The 20,482-nt window shown below is 44.9% G+C and overlaps 1 long non-coding RNA gene across 1 annotated transcript; it reads left to right on the top strand.

Annotated features, from left to right (window-relative positions):
• Positions 1 to 11,470: 11,470 nt before the first annotated feature.
• On the top strand, positions 11,471 to 20,199 carry LOC142435919 (uncharacterized). Its single transcript, XR_012781669.1, has 3 exons — positions 11,471 to 11,695; positions 12,856 to 18,553; positions 18,680 to 20,199. It is a non-coding gene; the product is annotated as an uncharacterized LOC142435919 (long non-coding RNA).
• The last annotated feature ends 283 nt before the right edge of the window (positions 20,200 to 20,482 follow it).

Genomic DNA, 20,482 nt, shown 5'->3' with positions numbered 1-20,482 from the left:
TGTACATCCCCTTGTCTAGCCAGATTTGTAAAGTAGAATTTGGATCATGATAGTGGGGGGAGGAAGCATTTAGGAACTAGAGGCAACATGTTTCATTGTTGCTACCCTGCACCCTGACTGGCTTATCTCGTCCCCACATCCCTTCAGGAAGGGGGTGTCCAGTTACCTACCAATGGGCTTTGAGTCTCCACTCTGCACTCACCCTCATTTACAATGACATGATTTTTGTGTTCTTTGATGCTTGATATCTGATCCCTTCAACAGTTCATGGTCACACAGGCTGGTGTGCTTCCTCCATGTGGGCTTTGTTGCTTCTGAGCTAGATGGCCGCTTCTTTATTTTCAAGCCTGTAAGATCCCAGATGCTATAACTTTTGATAGCCAGGCACCATCAGCTTTCTTCACCACATTTGCTAGTGCACACATTTTTCTTCAACCATCATGTTGGAAAGGTGTTCATCATGGAATGCCAATTTAATATAACGTGTTCTTGCATTGAGTAAGTATTTGGCAATGTCCATCTACTGCCTTAATACTAAGTCTATAAATATATGCACGTTGATCTATTTACGAACCCTCCTGTATAAATATATTTACATATGTACATGCCAGTATGTAGACCTCTAGAAATACCCTTTGTCACCTAGTTCTTTCCTCTATTTACTTTTACTTTCCTCTTGTCCGACTATCATGCTCAGCTTTCACTTGGGTTTGAGTAATTTCTCTTGGTTACATTGCCCTTGCTGAATACCTACCAGGCTTCTCACACCCTCCTTGCGACGGATTTTGGATTACTTGTTGCTCCCCTGTCGCTGGATTGGTCAGCATCACCTCCTTACCCCCTCCTCTCTCTCTCCCATGTCCCCGGGAACCATTGGTCCTGTTGTTTTCTCCTCCAGCCTATTCTTCCAGCCTATCTTATCTAGATAGATCTGTTGAGATAATAATATGCACCAAAAATCAAACCATAGCAAGATAGGCGATGGGTGAGAACACAGTGATGACAAAAAAACAACAACAGAAAACCAATGATCAATAAAAGAGTAAATTAATTAAAAGACAAAAAAAATTTTTAAGAAAGAAAAACCTGTAAATAGATCAAGGTCTGATTTTTTTTTTTCTATAGGTGTGTCCTTCAGTCAGGTCTGATGGCGTATCATGCTCTGGCCCCAGAGTCTGTCCTTTGTACTCCCTCAGGGGCTACCCGCTCTGCTCCCATGGTTGCTCTGCTGCATGCTTTTAGTGATTTGCCTCCGGGTTGGAGGGCCAGTCGGGTCAGTCCCAACACAGAGTCTCCGGTATTGTCCCCATAGGGCCCTGGGCCAGCAAGGGATGGCATGTCTCATAGTGGGATCAGCCATATGGTCCACTCTGTACATTGGCTGTTCAGAGTGCCAAAATCATCCTCCAAGCCTGGTGGACCAGTGTGTGCTCCACTCTCTTCCTCCCCCTTCATTTGCCCCTGTGTGCTCTGATCAGACATGTCCATCTCCCCTAGCTACAGGTTCAGTGCCGTCTTCTAAAGTAAATTCTTCTGGGGGGAGGGGCAGTTGTCCACGTAGCTGGTATGGAGGCTGGACCATCCACTTTTCATTTAGGATCAAAAGCATCTAGCTTTTAGCATTAGGTGCTATTGAGTCAGTTCCAACTCAAGGCAGAATGAACCACTGCGCAGTCCTACACCATCTTCAAAACTGTTGTTATACTTGAACCTAACATTTCAGCCTTTTCCAGGGACTGGCATCTCCTGATAACATACCCAAAGCATGTGAAGTCTCCCCGTGCTTGCTTCTAAGGACCTCTCAGACTGTTCTTCTGACACAAATCTGTTCATTCTTCCAGCACTCAATGGTATTTTTAATATTCTTGGCTAGTGTCATCTTGATGGGTTGAAACACTATCTCGCTCTAGTGTTGATGTACATTTTTCTGATGCCTAATTATACTGAGTATCTTTTAAGGTAATCATTTAATTTTTATGGCATTTTGAAAAGATGTCAATGAGGTCTATTTAATTTGTGTTCAGATGGAAACACATAACTCAAACTAAATATGTGACAGTAGAATAAGAATCCATTTTATCCTAAATACTTGAGATATTTATACAGCCTACTCAAGTTTTTATCAACATAGATAAGGTGGCGGTGGTGGTGGTGGTGGTGGTGGTGGTGGTGGTGGTGGTGGTTTTTAAGAGTTAATCTCTAAATAGGGGGCTGTAGTACTGAGCACTGAATCTCCTTTGCTTGATTAATTTTTATGTTAGGGAAGTAATACAAGGATTCCATCAAATGACCCATCAGTTTGAGGAAAAAGCATATCAGAATTGATGGTCAAAGCCTATATGGCTTTATGGTTTAGTCTCTAGGGGTATGTAATGCTCTTGTGAAAATAGTATTCCTCATGATAATAACGAGGAACTGGTGGGCCTCCAGGGCTGGGAGCTGAACTGAGGGGCAGTTCTACCCTGTCTAATAGGGTCACTATGAGTTGGCAAAGACTCGATGGCTGTCAGTTTGGTTTGTTTGACTTGAGTACTGGCATTCAGTGTGTTTATCGAAATCAATAAATTACAAGCATTTTTGATGTCTATTTTTTACATACAAAATTTAAATCCCCCAAGCCTCTGAAAACTGCGAAGATTTCACAGCACTAGGTTGGTACTCTCCCATCCAAGAATCAGTGAAACTGGCAGGGTGTGAGGCATTCAGGCTCCCTCAGTTCCTCCTGCTGCCTTCCCTGACCCTGGTCACTTGCTTCTATTACCTCTCTTGGACCTTACATGCATTTGAATTAGAACACCATAGAGTACAGTGCTCTACATGTGCAGCAGCTCTAACCATGTCACTCTCTGTCTCTATGAAGCCTCTTCCAACAAAATTCAAATGCGATTGTATGTGCACACATAAACACACGCATGCACCAGAGCACCCTTCTTAACAGAGAGTCAGGAGGGTCTCTTAATTATTTGCTGTCCTCACTTTGGACACAAGTCCCTTGATGATGAGTAGGAGAAAAGGAACATCAGGTAGTGGGGGAAACCCTAAGGAGGAACAGAGGAGAGCTTTAACTAAGAATAATGCTACTAGGGGAATGATGGCATGTGAGGAAAATTAGATACTTCCAGACTGTCAGATTTTTCCATACAGCAAAATTAACTTTTCTAGTTTTGTCTAAAACTGGCCCCAGGAAATTTCAAATAGCACATCTCAGATTATCTAACCTACAAAGGAGTAGCCGGCCTTCCACCCACCCCCACCCCACCCCCGCCAAAAAACCAAGCGGTACAAAGCTCCACTGGGTACACATTTCAAAATATACATTCTCCTGTTTGGGCAGGCATCTGGCAACTTGCTCTGAGCTAGTGCACCCACACTTTTTTCCCAAGGTCATTGCTGGTGACAAGACCTTGTGCTCTTCTCACAAGCCAGAATGCAAACATAAATCAAGTCAGTGTAAGACGCCATCATCACCTCACTCAAATACACCTTGTCAAGTGAACTCAAACTTCAAGAAGATGCTCATTTGTTTGGTTTTGTTGATGTGAGGGTGATAGTGCATTTGGAGTTTAGTCATTGCACTAGGTCAGACTGTTAATCAAGCTTCCTATATAGAGGTTCTGAAGATATTGTGTAAGAAGGTCTGAGTTGTCTGGCTAGACCAGAGCTTGCACACTGCTATTGACTAGAAGTTCCGACACACAGAATCCAGGACAGATAAACCCCTCAGGACCAATACTGAGAGTAGCAACACCACGAGGGAAGGTAGGGGGGAGAAGCAGAAGAAAGGGGAAACCAATCTCAATGATGGACATACAGCCCCACTCCACCACCCAGGGGAACAAACAGCAGAAGTTTGGGTGAAGGGATACAGCAGAGGCGTAAAATATAAAAATAAAAAGTATGTATAAAGTATCAGTGGTTCACGTGGGTGGGAGGAGGGGAAAAAAGGAGCTCAAGGAGAAAGAACATGTTTGGAAATGATGATAGCAATGTATGTACAAATGTGCTTCATACAAATTGGTGTATGAATTGTTACAAGAGCTGTAAGATCCCCCAATAAAATGATTTATTTAAAATAAAAAGGACTGATTAGTGGTAGACAGGGGACTGGTTTTGCCACCATGACAGTGCACCTGCTCACACACAAAAAACAGCATGCCTCTATCGCCCGATCTGATCCCAGCACACCGAGGCAAAATACTAAGGGTGTACAACAGAACAGGAAGGGGAACAGAGCAACGAAGTCCCCAGGGAATACCAAAAATAGACTTTGAGGCCAGGGCTAGCTGACCCATCATACTCTATGAGAAAGCACTCCTAAAGGCCAACAAACAGTCCTTGAACTAACTAAAAGCTTTTCTTTCTTGTGTTTTGTTTTGCTTTTTGTCATTGGCTTGTTGGTGGTGGTGTTGTTCTTTTGTTTCATTTTGTTGCTTGGGTTTGCTCTGTCTCGTTTTTGTGCATGCTATGATTTCCACAGGTCTGTCTAAATGAGATAGGCTGGATGAACAATCTGGAGGAGAAAACAATGGGACTGACAGCTGGGGGAGGGAGATGGGAAAGGGGGGTGTAGGGAAAAAGGAAGTGCTGTTAACAAACCCAGGGACAAGGGAACACCAAGTGATCCAAATAGATGGTGAGGAGGGTGTAGGAGGCTTGGTAGAGTGTGACCAAGAGTAATGTAACCTAGAGGAATTACTGAAACACAAATGAAGGCTGAACATGAGAGTGGGACAATCAGAAAGTAAAAGGAAATCAAGGAAAGAGGTAGGAAGCAAAGGGCATTTATAGAGGTCTAAATAAAGGCATGTGCATATGTAAATATATTTATGTATAACGATGGGGAAATAGATCTATATGCATATATTTATAGGTTTAGTATTAAGGTAACAGATGTACATTGGGCCTCCATTCAAGTACTCCCTCAATGCAAAAATACTTTGTTGTATTAAAGTGGCATTCCGTGATGCTCACCTCCCCAACACAATTGCTGGAGGCAAATGGGTGCATAAGCAAATGTGGTGACTGAAGTTGATGGTGGTCGACTATCAAAAGTTATACATTCTGGGGTCTTAAAAGCTTGAAGTTAAACAAGTGGTCATGTAGCTGAGAAGCAACAAAGCCCACATGAAAGAAGCACACCAGCATGTGTGATCACGAGGTGTCGGAAGAATCAGGTATCAGACATCATCGGAACAAAAAAATCATATCTTTGTGAATACGGGGGAGTGTGGAGTGAAAACCCAAAGCTCATTTGTAGATAATTGGACATCCCCTTACAGAAGGGTAGCAGGGAGGAGAGGAGCCAGTCAGGGTGCACTGTAGCAACAATGAAACATACAACTTTCCTCTAGCTCCTAAATGCTTCTTCCCCCACAACTAAAATGATCCCCATCCTACCTTACAAATCTAGCTAGACCTGAGGATGTACACTGGTACAGATAGGAACTGGAAACACAGGGAATCCAGGGCCGATGATCCCTTCAGGACCAGTGGTGAGAGTGGCGATACGAGGAGGGTAGAGGGAGGGAGGAATGGAAAGGGGAAACGGATTACAAGGATCTACATATAACCATCTCCCTGGGGGACAGACAACAGAAAAGTGGCTGAAGGGAGATATTGTATAGTGTAAGATATGACAAAATAATAATTTAGAAATTATTCAGGGTTCATGAGGGATGGGGAATAATTATCAGCTGATGCCAGCGGATTAAGTGGAGAGCAAATGTTTTCAGAATGATGAGGGCAATGAATGTACAAATATGATGTATGTATCAATTGTGATAAGAGTTGTATGAGGCCCCAAAAATTGATTATAAAAAAAGAGAAAAGAAATAACAGTATGAAAACATCCCCCAAAAAAGCATGCCTCTCTTGTCCCTCATATCCTAATCACCTGAACTCACTCCATGTGACTTCTTTCTGTTTCCATGAATGAAGGACAGTGGTTTGACAACACAGAAGAGGGGGAGAAAAAACAAGGGTGTCACCCAAACTGCTGAGTTTGAAAAATGTTTCCAAGAATGTAATCACAGATTAGACAAATGTGTGAAGTGTAATGGAGAGTACTATGAAGGGGATAAAAAATTTAAATGCATAGTTTTGAAAAAATTGTAGTTTTTGTCGGGTTCCCCCTAGTAGCTTCCAATTTCATAGCAACTCAAGCCATCACCATACATCAAACTGACAGAGAAGGGGTGGGTTTTGTGTGTAGGTGGTGTTGGTTATTGCACAGGGGCAAGGGACTTCTGGTGGCATAGTACCTTATGCCTTGGGTGTCAACTGTAATGTCAGCAGTGGGGAACCACCAGTCAGTCCTCAGAAGAAAAGGATGAGGCGTTCTACTCCCATAGAGTTAGCCTTTGGGAAACCCACAGAGATAGTTCTGCTCTGATCTCATAGAGTCGCTATGGCTCAGCATCGACTCCATCGAAGTGAGCTGACAAACTAAAGGCAGGAGATCTGAAAGAGGATGCGGAGACGTTGTCTCAGGTACTTTGGACATATTACTATGGTGGAACCAGTCCTGCAAGAAGGGCGTCATTTTTGGCAGAGGGTTAGCAAACAAGAGGAAGACCCTTACTTAGGTGGATTGACACCGTGGCTGCGAGAATCGGCTCAAATACAGTAACAAGTGCGAGGATGGCGCAGGACTGGGCTTTGTTTCTCTCTCTAGTGCACAGGCCCCTATGAATCCGAACTGACTCCAGGGCTCTACAACATCAACTACTACAACCCTGAAGTTCAAACCTACCCAGTGGCTTCCCAAAAGGGAGGTGTGGCCATGTGCCTCTGTAAAGATGACAGCTAGGGAGCCCCTGCGGGGCAGTTCTACTCTGTGGCACAGGGGCAGCCAGGAGTCGGAATGTGCTTCACAGCAAAGGGTGTGCTTTGTCTCAGTTTGTGCCTGCTGCTGTTTATGCTATGCACTGAGTTTAACATGTGACACTCAGGAGCGAATGAATGGAAACACACCCATGATGCTTCCATGATGCCAGATGCAAGCTGACACTGTTTCTGAGTTCTGGGCATATTATTTTTTCAGAGATAATTTCCTGTAGCGGTGACACACCGAGTCCTATTTCATGTAAAAGCATCAGCAGCAGAGGAAAGCACTGCACAGAGAGAAGACTATGACACGTAACAGGCTTTCCATAGAGGAACAAAAGGGTGGATGTCTTGGGCTGCACTCTTTTCTTGTATACAGACAGTAAACAAGCTGAACACATCTCACCTAAGCATAACATTACAACTACTTGAAGCCCAGCTCAGGCATCTGGACAAGAGGCAGCAAGGAAGGATGGGAGAGAGTTAATGGGCTGGGCGTCCCCAAAGGTGCAGAGTGGGAATCAAGGGAGGATCCAGGACGAGCCAAGGCTTCTGGCAGAAGTCTGAGAGGAGAGCAGCAGAAAGGAGCTGCTCTCTGGGTCCTCACAGATGTAGCCAGTGAGAGAGCAGCAGTGCTGCCCCCTGGCGGTGCGCCGAAGGCAGGGCCGCTTCCCCCAGGGCTGGAGAGCTCTGGGGAAAGACAAACCGTGTCACTTTGGATGCCAAGTAAGGGGGCACTGTGTGCCGGTGGTGTACCTATGTTGGCCAAAGCGCTGCCCACTGTGCATTTGCTTCCCACAAGCACAGTTATCCTTCCTCGTGCATCCAGGAAAGACAGTTCTAGAAAAACACAAGCAGTAAAATAAAACACTGCCAGGTCTCGAACCATCCTCACCATTGTTACTATGCCCACTGGTGTAGCCACTGGTTCGAGCTGTTTTATTGCCCGTCCTCCACTTTTTGCCAAGCATCATGTCCTTCATGGACTTGATGTCCCTTCAGGGACTGGTCTCTCCTGACAGCACGTCCAAAGATATCAAATGAAGTCCAGCCATCCTTTGTCCCCATGTTCTCTTGGCAGTCCTTGTACTTTTATTGCTCAGTGTCTGATTATTTGGGACCAGGCCTTATTGCTGCCCCTTCCTCACCTTGGCCCCCAATCCCGACCCCAAGCCCTGCACATCCACTGTGTGAAACCTCCTGTTCCTGTAACCATCCCTGTGCTTTTGTGTGGGGGGTCTAGCTGGGTTCCCCTGGCAATTCGCCAGCTGCCCTTGGGAAAGTTCATGGAGTCGGCTAATTAGTAGAAAAGCCAAACGTCCAGCTGAGATTGGTTTACTCCCTAGCACCCTTGGGCAGGAGCACAGCCCCACTCCCGGTCCCAGGTAGCCAACGACCACACCTAGGTTCTCCGGACTTGGCAGCTGTAACATGTGGCCTGGGCTTCCCCTTCATTTCCTGCTCCTTTCTGGCTTGCTGTCTGACTTTTCTTTGCGGAATTAAAGCTGCAAATTGACAGGATCCCATAAACACTCTAAAGCCACAAAAAAACACCAAATGCCCACCCAAACATGTGAAACTTCCAAAAATCATCCTTAGAAGATTCCCAAACCCTAAACATTCCTAAACCCCATATATGCCCTGAAAACACCATGAAAGCCCTAAGAAAACCTAAAATGCTGGGGGAAAAAAACACATATAATATTAAAAATACCCTAAAATCCCTAAGGAACTCTGCAACATCACTAAAAACACCCTATTGTGCTGAAAAATACCTATACACTCTAAAAAACCACCCCTAAATCCCTTAAACACTCCCTAAAATCTTATAAAACACCCTAAAAACCCCAAACCACCCGAATGCCCCAAACACACCTTGAACGTCCACAAACAACCTAAAAGCCCTAAAAAATCACATGCCACCAAAAAGCCCTAAATGACCGCAAAATTCCAACTCATAGCCACCCTATAGAGGGCTTCTGGAGCTGTCAGTCTTTTATGGGAACAGCTTTATCGTTCTCCCAAGGAGAAGTTGGTAGGTTTGAAACCCTGACCTCATATTTAGCAGTCTAATAATTGCTGGACAGTGCCACCAAGGCTCTACTGGTGTAGTGGGTTACACATTGGGCTGCTAACCTCAAGGGAAACGGTTCAAAACCACCACCCACTCCTTGGGAGAAAGAAGAAGCTTTCTTTCTATTCCCCTAGATTTCTCATTGAAGGTGTAAAGTAACCTGTTAAATGCGCGCAGTGGCAGCAGCAATGTCTCATAACCATGGGGAAATGTGGTTCAGAAACTTCAGAAGCAAGCATCCACCAGTAGGTGACTGACCAGCAGTATTGACTTGGGCAAAGAGAAGGTGACATGGAAGGGTAAGGAGAAGAATGCGTGCAGAGGGCAGGTTGGCAGCTGAGCCTAAGTCCAGTAGAAACAACAGCAGAATGGCCTGTTCCTGGAAGGGCCACAGGAGATGGTGCGACTTCATGTAGCCCCCACTTACATGTGTAACAGCAGCAATTGCCTGAACACGTGGTCTCCCCAGGGAGGAGCCTTTGTGTGGTGTTAAGATGCTGTTACTGTCTGTTGTACTGTGGTGGCCTGCATTTGGCTGTAATGGTGGAAATTTTGCAGCCAGTAGTTCAAATGCCTGCTGGGTCACTCACTGCAGGTAGACTTCAGCAGTTTCCAGACAGAGAGACGAGGGAGGAGGACCTGGTCTTCCACTTCTGAAAGAACTGGCCAGTGTGAACCTTGTGAATGGCAGAACACTATACCTGAACATGAGTACCGCAGGCTATAAGGCATGATGGATTGACACAGTGGCTGCAGCAATGTGCTCAAACATAGGATAGTGCTGGCCTGGAAAATAGTTCATCGTCCATTAAAAAAAATCATTATATAGGGGCTCATACAACTTTTGTTGTTGTTTTTCCCTAAGGGAGAGCAGTGTATTGGTACACTGAGAGGTATATAGATCAATGGATTCGAACAGAAAAGCTACACATATATTCACCAGTCAACAGGAAACTAGCCTTCGAAAAAGGACACAGAAATATCCAAAGGGACAAATTCTGCTTGCTCAACAAATGGTGTTGGACAAACTGAGATACCGTATGTAGGAAAATGAAGCAAGCCCCAAACCTTCCCCCATGCACAGAAATTAACTGAAGAGGGGTTAAAACCTGAAAGTAAACCTCCGGGCTATCATAATCAATTTTTCGATGACCTCATCGGTCAGAAATCATTGTAGGAACGCCAAAGCGTTCTTGTGTTCAACGTCTACATACATAGCAGGTGCTCCAGTAAAGGGGAATCTTGGTGGAGCTGGCTCATCCATTCCTGAAGAGAGTAGAGCACCACGTTGGCCCATCACAGAGCTCAGGTGTAGAATCTTCCTCACTGTCATCCTTTATCTCAGCAGTGTCAGTGTTGGATTATGAATTTCCCAAAGAACCAGTATCGCTCAATTCTGTGCACAATGCTGACTCACTCTCGCTGTTATTTCACTGGTCTAAAAACCCATTTAGGTTAAAATGACACTTTTTTGATGCCATGACCTAAAATTTTTAGTGAGAAAATGTTCCTAATGACATTACTTGGGTCTTCCTCTAATCCTGATGCCATGTTCTTTTTCACATAGGCCAGCTTCTTGTATAAATTGCTCAGCATACAGATGGAATAAAAACAGTGAAAGGATACAACCCTGATGCACACCTTTTCTGGTTTTAAACCATGCAGTATCACCTTGTCCTGTTCACAGTCTCACCTGGTTCTATCTCTTGGCCTTTGTATAAGCTCCATATGAGTACAATGAAGTGTTGTGCAATGCCCATTCTTTTCCATGGTATCCCCAAGATCCACCTCCTTCCACTCGTGGTTTCCAGAACGTGGGGTTGGGACAAAGCCTGGATAGTCTCATGGCAAGACCAGATCAGGAATGGAGCTGAGCCGGGAGCAGCTTTATTTGCTTGCTCCAGGGAAAGTCTGCCAGGGGCTTTCTACAAATGATAAAGGTGAATCCCTCTCTCGTTACCCACTGATCATCTCTGAGCCTCTTGCTCTCATATCCCTTGCACAGACCTCTACCATTAGATGGACAATTAGGTAACGTTTGAACACTTTTCTGATGCTGAGCCTGGGGAGCAACTAATAGCTGAGTAAATATTGATTGAAAGATGGTGAGTGGAAGAAAATAGCTTTGCCAGGTCCAGGTTGTGATGGAGATGAGAGTGTTACCAAATCCTGCTGTCCCCATGGTGGGTTTGCTGTATTGTGCCCAGTCCTGAAAGTCTGAGCCAGGGGTTTTAACATGGCCCCTTTCAAAACATATAGGTGGAATTCTTGGACCATGAGCTGTCCTTAGAGTGTGGCTTTACCAAGGTGATGTCCGCCCTGGAACGAAACAACCCAAGAACCTAGATCTTTGTGAAGGTGTTGGTAAGGGATGCCGCGGAAATCATAAACTTGACTGAAAGCAAAGGAAACTTTGCCTTCATGTGTCTGCAGCTGGACGAAGTGGTGCTGGAGCACACCCTCCTTTGCGATTCTTCTTGTTCTTTTTATGAGCTGCTCCCTGGCCTGTGCAGTCCCGTAAATCTGGAAACTCTTTGCTGGTGGGGGCAATTGTTATATCCTCCCCCCAGATCCAGATGTCTTGTCCATGGTCAGTGCGCAATCCTTGTTAGCCAGAGGAGTGGGGCATCTAAAGGCAGGCAGGGGTCACATACTTTTTTTCTACACTTTCTAGAAAGACCAGAGCTAAACATCTTGCAGCCCTTTTCATGTCCTCTTTCTTTTCTGTATTTATTTTCCAGGAAAGAGGAGAAGAAACGCGACAGCATCTACTGACAGCAAGTCAAATGCCATCGTGTGTGTTCAGAGGGCAGGCTGGTTCTCATTTGCCTAACTCATCAGTCCCATCGTGCCATGTCCATGTTAGATTGTTTAGGGAAACAGATGACATATGTTATGATGCTAAATAAGCTGAAACAGTGCCAGGATGGAGGCAGAAGGGGTTTATTTGTTTGTTTTTAAATGAAGCATGGCTTTCTAGTGACTTATTGTGGTGGGGAAGGGGGGCACCGAGGGCAACAAGACATGGTTGTGACAGTGGTCTGGGAATTGAGACAAATCATTGCTTCTGCAGCAGAGATGAGCTGCCTCTGACCTGTCAGTTACTTGAAGGGAGACTCTGCATTTGGTCAGACAAGTCTTAGTTGGAGATGGTACCAGCTTTCCTCCTGAGCCTCTGTGGTTCCCTTTGGACTACACAGGCCCGAATCGCTTTTAGCTGAGCAACAGCAAATGGCAACACAGACTTGCCATATTGCTCTTTTGCGTACACTCTTTAAAAATCGTACTAAATATACATGCATCAAAACATTCGTCACTTCCACGCTCTACAAGATTATAACTAAGTGGCATTCTGCATGTTGTTCATATTATCATCCTTACCCATTCCAAAATTATGTCATCACCCTTATGGAAGCTCAGTATCGTCTCAGGGATGGCACTTCCCCTCCAGGCCCTACTGGGTTAGGCTGGGTTGACTAGAGAAATAAATCCAAGGACACTCATATAGGTATAAGAAAGACTCCACCTCACTTATTTGTCCAATTGACATGGCATTATGTAACAACCATACTTACCTTCCTACCTATCCCTGGAAACAATTGGGATATGTTTGTCTCTATTCATTTTCCTAGCCTAGATATTTCTTGTAAGTGGAATTAAGCAAAATGTGTCCTTTTTGAAGCTGATTTATTTCACTCAGCATAATGCTTATGAGGTTCATTCCTCTTGTAGCCTGTGTCAAGAGTTCATTTCTCTTTATGGCTGAGTAGTAGTCCATTGTATATACCATAGGCAACATGTTTGACTTATCCATTCACCTATTGATGGGTATTTAGACCGTTGACACGTTTGCGAGATTGGGAATAATGTTGCAAGGGCCATCTGTGTATTTGTATCTATTTATGCGCTTGCTTTTAATTGCTTATATCCTTCATTTCCTTTTCTTTCCTTGTTAGACTCAGTATGATCCCCTTCTGCCCATCCTCTAGCCTCACAACCTCTGTGTCTGATGTGCCAGGATCTCACCAGGAGCCTTAACACCAAGATTCTGAGCCCTGACTGACCATTCTGATCATCCAGGGAATTGAATATTCCGGAGCACACAGAAGATGAAGTTATCAAAACTCCTTAGGCATAACCGAACAACTGGAGGGAGTGCTTTATTGGGCTGGGGGGCTGGGGATTATAGTTGTGAAGGACACCAAGGACAATTGTCATTACCTAGACTGTAAAGACTATGGTCGACATCCACGCTGGTGAGTAGCAGCTGGATCTCAGAAGCTCACAAGTGGCCATCTAGGTGGCAAGTATTGTCACCCTCACTCTGGAGGAAAGAGTGGTGAGTGGACCACATGAACATTAGACTTCATGACTCTGAGCACAGAATAACTAGATGATCTCCAACTATCAATTCCAACTTCTTTGAAAGGGATCACATCAAAAGGTCCTAGATAGTGAAGCAAAATTCACAGTCATAAAAGAGACCAGGCTTATTGGCTGGATAGGGACTAACAGAACCTCTGAAATGATGGTCCTTATTCACTAAGTTTGAAAATGAACTCCTACCTGTGGTTCAATATTCAGCCAAATAATAGATTGGTCTATAATGGGAGCAATTACACAAGTGAGGCACACAAACCTGAAAACAGCAAACCATTTGATCTCAAAAGGGCAGTATTAATCCAAGGCCCAAGTTCAGAAGGGTAGGAAGAGAGGAGGAAGGGAAACAGAAGACATAAGTAGGGAGTGGAATAAGTCATGTTATATTGTGGAGATTGCAATAAGTGGCATAAAACACAATGTGTATGAATTGTTGAATAAAAAACTGATGATCTTGGTAAACCTTCACCCAATTCACAATAAAAACTTATGAGAGAGAAAAAAATCCAAGCACCTAGGCTGCATTCCAGACCAATAAAATCGGACTCAGTGGAGATGGGACAAAGATGTCTTTTGGACAGCTCTCTGGCAATCCCAATGAGCACACAGGCTGATACCCACCATCTGGAAACTATGGGGTAGCTGCTTCTCCGGTAATGCCTCGGGGGAGCGCTTGGGTCCGTCAAAGAATGCGGGATGATGAAGGGGCAAAGGTCATCAAACCTCACCCACAGCTTTACACTGGGGGGCTGCTCTCTGAGGAATGTGGGAAGGGTCCACTTGCATGCTGTCTCTGTGCAGCAGATCCAACAGACTCAACACCTTTCCAAAGCTGGCAAGAAAGTCCGAGAGACTAGATGTGGGCACCACGCTGTGAGTTTCCCAGAAGGCACGAGACAGATTGAGAGCAGTCACGGGAACACAGACTCCTCCGGAAATGCTGCCATGCGCAGAACATGCATCTCTAATTTCATTTCACACTGACTCAAGCATTCAGTCCTTTTTACGAAAACCCAGCTTCTCATTACAGTAACCGGTTTAAAATGACAATCTTCTGTTGAGCAAGTCTAAGAAATGACCTTCCTTTATTTTACATGGTATAAAAATTCAGTTTCCTAGGCCAATGGGCTCTAGGGACAGGTGTTTTTATGTACTAGACATGGCTTTCAAAGTTCTTCAATTGCCTAAATTAATAACGACTTTTTTCCTTTGGCTTTTCTAAGGGACACATTAATTTCAATCTTTTTCTAAGGAAGTGAATCTCTAGCTATCTCATTGGGATAACTTTCTGCCTTCAGAGTAGAATTTGAAATAATCTGCAAGGTTACCCCTTCCCCACCCTGCCCCAGCAGCCCAGCCTCTTTCTTCCTTCCGGCCTCCAGCCACCGGGGTTTGGTTGGGAAAGGAGATGCAGAAGGGTGTCTCTGGATTTTTCTATCTAAAGGTTGGCCACAACCCCCAGTAGACCAAATGTAATTCATTATGGGGGGTTTTGGTTTTACTACTTTAAGAGTTATCCTTAGGGAAATTACAAACAAACAGAAATAGGAAGACTTTATATTTTATTAAGGGATGTACTGCTCAGTCTCATTATATTTTAAAAGACAAAGTATAAAAAAAAATCTGGCTCCGTTTAAAATGTCCTGACTAGCAGAACTTAAAATACACAAATCTTAACATGAAAGTCTAGATGAATAAATAAAATAAACAACGAAACAGCTTTCTCAGGAAAAGCCATAATAAAGAGCTCGACTACTTTTTGAGCTGTTTAAGATGCTCGTGTTAAAGGGAAAAGAGTATCATTGTTGACTTTGAAATGTAGAACCATTTGCTTAATTCAGTGATGCTAAAATGGGCAGTTTGGCTGAAGAAAGAAATTGGCTTGTAGCATTTGATGAGCAATTTCTTCTTTTGAATATAGAAATGACCAGGGATGCGGACACGCTTTTTATTCTTTTGAGGACCCTCTAACAAGAAATCTTTTAAATGATCATTACACAGTGAATGCCTGGAGGCTCTGGAAACTATTATTTTGACATTATTATAAGCTCAAAATGATTCACCAATGCAAAAGAAGAAGAGAAAAAGCAATTAAATACTAAGCTGTAAACGCTGGAAGCTTTTCTGTGCTGAAAATAATTGAACAGAGTTTTTTCTTTTTTTAAGTAATAGTGTCCAAAGAGATTCAATGATCTTATTGCTTATGGATTTGGAGCTTAACTATATTCCTTATTTTAAATTTGATATTAGAATAGCAAGATTATAGACCATGATACAGTGTGACTTGGAGAAGTATCATTTCATTAAATTATCAAGTTAAGGCTCAAGGAGCCTGGTGGAATGTGTGTGACCATGAGGCCGGCCAGTTGGAATCCGCTAGTGGCTCACAGAGAAAGATGCGGTTCTCAGCTCCTGTAAAGATTTAGAACTTCGGGAACCCACAGGCATAGTTCTACGTTGTCCTTTCAGGGGTCCTCAAACTTTTTAAACAGCAGGCCAGTTCATTGTCCCTCAAACCCGCTGGAGGGCCGGATGATAGTTTAAAAATAAAACTATGCACAAATGCCTATGCGCACTGCACATACCTAATTTGAAGTTAAAAAAAACGGGGCAAAAACACCCGGCGTGCTGAATAAATGTCCTCTGAGGGCCATGCGGCCCGCAGGCCATAGTTTGAGGACCCCCTAGATTGATATAAGTCAGAATTGACTTGATAGTGTTAGGTTTCTGGGGTGGTTGACCTCAGTTCTTGCTTAGCAACGCTGAAAGAATTCATATGGCAGAAGCAGTTTTGTAAATCCAAGTGAATGTTATGGAAGAAAGTTTCAGGTATCGCAGTCCCCAAAAGTCCCCAGTATCTCCGGAAAGCACGCCGGGCTGCATGGCAGGGGTGGGGAAAGTTTGCAGCTGAATATGGCGGTTTCATGGGCGGAATACCTGAGCAGGAGTGCAGAACCAGCTGAGGAGCCACGGCAGGAACCCCCAAGGGCCTCACCCTCCACTTGCAGAGCACGTGAACAAGGGAGGGTGACAAGGAGCCCAGGCCTACTTCTATCACCTCCCAACACCACTGGAGGACATTGGTCGATCGTATTGGTTGATTTCGGTGCACTTTTGTGAAGTCCTATTCTGTATGACCAGGTGGACCTTCCACCTGGGTCTACATGACTTGGGTCAGAGCATGCTCAGTTCTGAATTTTGCCATAGGTGTCTAATGAGTGTGCCTGATGTATTTCCAACCCCTTTGTTGTGGCCTGGACAGCTCAATTTCGTTTAGTGCTGGCATTTGGGAAGACAAGCCCTAATCTAGCAACCTGTCAATAGCAGTAAGTGAATGGAATTACAACTCAACTCATAGCCATAAATTCAATTCGGACTCATAGTGACCCGAGAGGACAGGGCAGAATTTCCCCCTCAGGATTTCTGGGGCTGGAATTCTTTACAGGAATAAAAGTCTCTTTTTTCTCCCTCCCAATGGCTCCAAAGGACTGACCTTGCAAGGAGATGTCCAGCGGGTGCCAGCAGGCTCCTTCATTGAAAATCTCTGCTAGTTTCTGAAGCGGGAGGGAAATTTTGAGGAGGCCGTCTGCGGCAGAGTTAACTCCCCATTAAAGCCAATGAGCTTTTCCACATCTCTCAAAAAACAAACAAAAAAACCTAAAGTGACTACTTCAGATTAATATGCTGTAGGTAGAACCACCTCCCACTCACCAAACCAAACCAATCAACCAACCAAACAAACAAACAAACAAAAAACCCAAATCTTGTTGCCTTCAAGTCAGTTCTGACTCATGCTCACCCCTTGTGGTACAGAGTACAATTGTTGCATGAGGTTGGCTAGGCTGTACCCTTTATGAAAACAGATGACTCCTTCCTTTTGTGGTACAGCTAGGTGGTTTGAACTGATAACCTTTATATAAGCAGCCCATCCAGCGATCTATGTCAACTAAAGTGTCAAAGCATGTAAAGACTGATCCACAACCCCCACTTCTCTCTTCCTCTTCTGTGATGACCTGGAATCCACCTTTTGATCTGGTGGCACCATATTTGTGAAGCAGCCCGAATCACTGACGGACGGTGTGCAGGACAAACACCCTGTAGAATTGCCCTTCCAGTGTCAGAATTTGCATGAACAAGAATAAACTTCTAGATTTTAAGCCACTGAGGTTCCAGGGGTAGCTTCTTTCTGCAGAACAGACTAGGCTATCCTGCCTGATCATCTCTTCACAGGGTTTTTGTGGAGAGCTACTGGAGCAGCTCGATCCAGGGGAGCTGCCAAAGCAGATACCTACACTTTATCTGGGATTGTAGGTTGTAGTACCAAAGTTTTTATTTGCCCGGGAGGCACTGAGTAAATTTTTTTTCTTCTGAAAACAGGACAATATGTAAGTAAGTTTGGAGACATATGTAGCTGGAGCTGAAAGTCCTCTTACCTTGCAGTTTTCTTTGGTAGAGATAGACTTGTTCTTAATGAAACCCATGACAGTCAGTGTCACAAATGACTTCTGAGGAGAGGCCAAACAGCTAAGTCAAGGCCAGCCTACCATTCTCTTAAATGCTGTCTCATGCTCTCATCTGCTCTGACGTGTCTGCTCAGGGGCATGTGGCAGCCACTAGGCGGGCCTTACCATTGGCACTGAAAATCATTGTAGGGGATATTAGAGGATTTACATCAAGAAGACCTGACTTCCTGGCCATTGCTCGGGGGCCACAGTTCCCAAGACAATCAGTGTCAAGGGCAAAACAAAATAAAACATGACGAGGGCTCTGGGGCTGGGTTGAGCTGGATATGTAACCAAAGCCCCTTTCTACCAGAATCTTCCCAAGAGGAGATTGCTCTTTTCCATAGCTAAACAATTTTGTTTAACACACGTTCTGCTGAGGAACCTTCTGGGAAGCAGAAGAAAATAAATCTGCCTTCCTTTGAATTAAGCTGGGTTGGGTCCAAGCCCTGTGTAGTGTCTATTCTTCTCATAACATCTAAAGGAGTCTGATTTCACCATTCTTAGCTATTAAAAAAAAAGTTCCAGGCACAATAATTCAATTTAAAATTACACACCAGGAGTAGTTCATATTTAATACACTTTATACAGGTATTACAGGTACAAGGGACATACTTGTTAACTGCCAGGTTGCTGGCTTGAACCAACCAGCTACTCCACAGGAGGTACTGTGTTTCTGTGAAGATTTACAGCTTGGAAGCCCACTGGGAGAGCTCTCCTCTGGCTTGAGTCTGAAGGTGCTTGACAGCAGTAGCCTTTTGTTTTTATAGAGGTAAAAAGCTTTCTTTCTTTTTTTTTTTGGTATAAAGCTTTTTAGAACAACAAAAACAATTCCTTTTGGAAGTAAGCCAGAGCTAAAACCACAAGTTACATGCTTTACTTTTTTTCTGTCCTGCAGCTGGCAGCCACCCTTTCATCGATTGTGCACACCAGCATGGTGGTGAAGTGGTGAACTCTGCGCTCTCATTCCCCTGGCTTCACACTCGGTTTCCTCACTCATCGTGTGGCTTCACCCAACGCACGGAGCCTCCTGCAGGCTCCTCTCCCAGCGTGTGTAAAAGTGCGAAGGAGACAGACTTCCTCAGAGCTGTGCTTTAGAGAGAATCCTCCTCACATACTCAGCACCGCCTTGAATAGGGCAGCACTGCATACATGACAGCTACTTGATGATTGTTGATGGTGGTGGTGGTGTGTTTGTACGGATAAAAAAAGAGCCCTGAATGGTTATGTAACAAGTAAGGGAATAAATAGATCTTCCTTCTTCCACCTTCATCTTTCATTGTTCTATCACTCTCTGATTGCAATATTAGAGGCTAAAATGGGCAGAATTCCCACCTCTGAACAAAGTTTGTGCACATGGGTGTGCATGCTTGTGTGTCCATGTGAGTGGGCCTGTACAATGTGTGTGCACGTGTGTGTGCACATGTGCACTGGAGCCTGGCAGCAGCAGGGGAGGCGCCTGTCTCTGTTCAGCAGTATCTGACGGCTGCTGCAGGTGTAATGAGAAGTGATTGATGATCTGTTCAGGGAGCTCCTGGGGTGGACTCAGGGAAGGAGCAGCAAAGAAGACATACTCATCTCCCCTGTATTTAGATGAGGTGACGGAGGTGGGTGGTAGAGGAGCAGCTACTCAGTAATGAGATCACAGGGGAAAGGCCTTGGATGAGGTGCCAGACAGCCCTGCTTTCCCAGAGAGGGTGGGACTGGGAATGAGGCTGCATCCTGCCTAATCAGTTACAGTTGCTCTGTCACTCTGGGGAGGGAGGCAGATGAGGCAGGGAGCTTCCGGAATCTCTCATCTCCAGTCCTTCTAGGTGGATGTGGGAGCGTGTGAGGACGGCCACACTGGAGGGTCAGGGTTGATCGCCTTGCAGTGTGGAGCCCGGCCTGGACCTGCGTTGTGAAGGGTGACTAAGGAGCTCTGGGGGCAGGGTTCTGGGTGGGGGCTTTGTCTACTAAGACCCACAGCCGCGCCCTGTGTCGCAATGTTGGCATGCAATGTGCAAAGACTTGAGACAACGTGAAATGGACCATCCACTTCACTTGGAAAGACAGGAGGGCTGAAAATCAGATTGGGAGATCTGATCTCGTTTGCTGCACAGTTGTGAGAGGAGATATTCCTGGCTTCTCTCATGTTGGGAACCGGACATAATCAGCCTGACAAAACCAAGGCCATATTGCCTGCCCAGCAGGGCTAAAGCCACGTCACCTCAACCTTATCTCTACCCTGACACACACCAGATGGCCCACCCTTGTCTGCTCCAGCACCGGACATTCCAACTGCAGACTTGCGGCCGCCTGCCCTGTGTGCTCTACACCCCCGCCCTTCCTTTTTTTTATCTCCCCTTTGAACTCCCTTGTTTGCCTCACCCTTTATAGAGAGGCTTGTGTAGCAATAAACTCAGACCTTGACAAGAATCTGCTTGGTCTCGCTCCTCTCTCTCGCCCGTTTCTCTTTCAGGCTGGGTCCTCCTTGGAACCCCTCGAATAACTGAGTCCCTCTGGCATGAAGGAGGTGATACGAATGCATTGATAGCCTAGTATCTGTCAGCTGGGAGCCACAACATAGTGAGAGCCCTTATTAATCATTTGGAGATTAGCTGAGGGGTGGGAGAAGCCAGGCATGAGGCTTTCCAGGGCTGCTCAGCATGCACAGGAGTCCTTTCCTGGGTTGGACAGAGGTGCTGCCATCTGAAAGCTC

This window comes from Tenrec ecaudatus (genome assembly GCF_050624435.1).
Source record: "Tenrec ecaudatus isolate mTenEca1 chromosome 10 unlocalized genomic scaffold, mTenEca1.hap1 SUPER_10_unloc_1, whole genome shotgun sequence".
NCBI lineage: Eukaryota > Metazoa > Chordata > Mammalia > Afrosoricida > Tenrecidae > Tenrec > Tenrec ecaudatus.
The sequence above is the reverse complement of the archived record's forward strand: the minus strand, read 5'-3'. Positions and strand labels throughout refer to the sequence as shown.